We start from the raw sequence: 3,229 nt of genomic DNA, 5'->3' as shown, positions 1-3,229 counted from the left end.
TTACTACCGTGTAATAAACAAATTAAATTATTACGAGATCTAAAAATAATAATTAATAATAATAAATTATAATTACACTTTTGATTATTTCGATATTTAAGTTATTTTATTTTGGATGAAAAATTAAATGAGTAAAAGTCAGCATATTAATTACCTCATTCCAATGACTTAATTAATTATAGATAGATAAATTATTTATAGTTTCGCTACACATTAAATTCATTCACACAACATGTACGTGAAATTACGTCATTTTTATCCGTGTTTCTTCTTCGTATTTTTTTGTACACCTCATTTTCTTTCTTTTATTGGTGTTGTTGTTGCTGCGTTTTATTTTTATTTTTTTTCTCCTCATCTTGCTCATCTGATATTATCTTTTTTGTTTATTTTTTCTTCTGTTTTTTATTTTATTTCTCTTAAAAGAGTAAAACAAAAAGAATTATGAGAAATAAAATAAAAAAATGAAGATGAAAAAGGAAAAAAAGTAACAGAAGATGTGAGAGAGGAAAAGGAAAAGTTTTGAATTATACAAAATTTATCAGAACAAAAAAACCAAAATTTCTTAATAATTTCTAAGCTTTGACTCCGAAATTTTGCTAGAAACACAATATTGCTGTTGAAGTTCAATTTTTCGTTACGTTATAGCAACAAAATAAAACCGTTCTCTTTGACTATTTTAAAGAATGGTTTTATAACTATTCTATCATTTTTTATTAAAAAATAATTTTCTAATATTGTTTAAATAATTTAACAAATATTATTTATAGAAAAATAAATTTAAAACAAATATTAGTTTTTGTTTCATTCAATTATCGCTCTAAAATTTAACATATAATTTTTTTTACACTTAAAGAAAAACCCGTATAAATAATCAAAGCCCTAACGCAGACTTCCCACTCGTTCCTTTTCTCTCCCTCTAGCGAGCCCTAACCCGCCACCATAACCCACCATTCATCATCTTACGTTAGCCATCATCCCAGAACTTCACGCAGCCTTCACCATACCATCAAGCCCCAACCCACCGTCGAAGGAAGCAGTTCGTGGTGCGCCATCACTGCATCTCTGACTCTCTCCTTGTCGCGCATACGTGGGACGTCTCTGCATCTCTCATCGCCGCGTACGTGGGTCGTGTCTGGCTCTCTCCTTGCCGCGTACGTTGGTCGTCTCTGCCTCTCTCATCGCCGCATATGTGGGTTGTCTCTATCTTTCTCCTCTTCTCGGTGTGTGTGGTCGTTGTTGGTTCTCTCCTCTCCATGGCTGCTTCTCCGCTCTTCACAGTGTGTGGTCTACCCCTGTCATCGTTGCTGCTTTTGAATCGCACCCTGTCTCACGATCCTCTACCTCCTCAGCTCGTTGTGGCTCAACTTCTGTTTAGGTAACTCAAGTCTCTTTTTATTAATAACTAACCTTGTAATTCTCTGGATCTGGAATAAATGTCCCAGTCCTAACTTTATGTCTTGGATGCTCACCAAAACCAAATGGAACACTATCATAATTGGGCCCAGAATTTTGCATCATAGGAAGGAAGGGATGTTTCTGACTAATGTCACCAGAAGAAGGTAGCATCATATTTGGAACAATACTAGTACAAGTAAGAGGAGGAGATTTTTCCAATAATAATTGTGACTGAAGTGGTGGTATTATAGGTGAACTAGAACAAGAAAATGGACCCTGCAATTTTCCATCTAAACATAGTCTTGCATTCTGCATGTTTTTCCAATGGATTGCAAAATCACATTCCAAAATATCAACTAATAATGTAGTTTCCATGTTCATAGCCACAGGGAATGAAAATGGTGTCACATTATTATTATTACCATTAATTGGACCAAGTAATGTGATTTTAATTGATTTGGATTCTGTTTTTATTTTAATATTGATTTGGTATAATGCAGTTCTATTCTGATCACTGGTTCTCTGGAAATATATTTTGTGAACAAAAAAATTTTTCTGCTTTATGATATCTAAAAATTAACAACAAAAAATCTTTTATTTGCATGGAATAGTTCCAATCAAAATAGAATTAATATTTTTCTATTATAAATCAATGACCAACACAGTATTTTTTTGTAACACTTAAAAAATATTACAAAAGATCTTTAGTAACATCTTTTTAGTTATATTATACTATTTTTTATTTTATATTATAAACAATATAAATATTCTAAAATTAATTACTACAATATAAAATATTTCATTAAATTCACAAATTCACAAAATGAAATTTTTATAACCTCTTTCATTAATCAATAATCATTGTACTAGTTTGCTTCGTGATGCAAATAAAACGAAAAAAAAAATATTTATAGAAATTAAACTCTATGAATATTTCATCATATATAAAAAAAGAAAAGTGATACACAGTACATAAAACATAAATAATTGGCAATCTGAAGCACCAACTCAGTCTCCCCAGCTTCCTGCAGCACGTAGAGAGCTCCAAAAACCTACAAAAAATCCATCACTACCTTCTTATGCAATTGAACATATTAAGCCAAAAACAACATGGGATCACCTATACATACGCTCCACTTGTCAAACACATGTACGGTGATAAGGGGAAAATTTTTGACATAAAACATACAAAATTTTATGCATTCCTTCCATATACATAGAACCATATTCCAATACTCCATCCATTTGACAACATCTATTCTTTCAATCTTTATGCATGTCAATAAAAACTTGTTTTGACAATATTAATAACAAAAGATAACTTGATTCTATCCCAAAAACAACAATCCTGAATTGAAATTATAACCTCTTTTATATTCTCTATTTACACTCCATTAACAAGCACAATTAAAGTAAGAATGAAAACCATGAGTCTTTGCCGCTGGTATACTAACCCGACTGGAGGAACTATAACTACTTCTCTCAATACAGTTTTATATACATCCAAGGGCTCGAACTGAAGACAAAGGGGATAAAGATGAGCTTACCTACCACTTGAAAATCACTAATGTACTATGCAGCAAAAATTAAACTATTTTCCACTAGCTGAAGATGATCTCTAATGTTCTACTCTAGGGAATAAGAACTACTTGAACAGTTTAAAAATCAAAATTGTTGGGATAATACTTGCACAATAGCATCCTCAACCTAAAGTAAGCAATCAAAATGAGAAAGGAAAAATGATTTGATAGGTTATGCATGACAACCATTGATTGGGAATTCAAAGCAGCAAATACAATGCCTTAGCTTCTAAACTATTTATGCTGGCAATAAT

The sequence above is a fragment of the Arachis ipaensis genome, chromosome B06 (genome assembly GCF_000816755.2).
Source record: "Arachis ipaensis cultivar K30076 chromosome B06, Araip1.1, whole genome shotgun sequence".
In the NCBI taxonomy this organism is placed as follows: domain Eukaryota; kingdom Viridiplantae; phylum Streptophyta; class Magnoliopsida; order Fabales; family Fabaceae; genus Arachis; species Arachis ipaensis.
The sequence above is the reverse complement of the archived record's forward strand: the minus strand, read 5'-3'. Positions refer to the sequence as shown.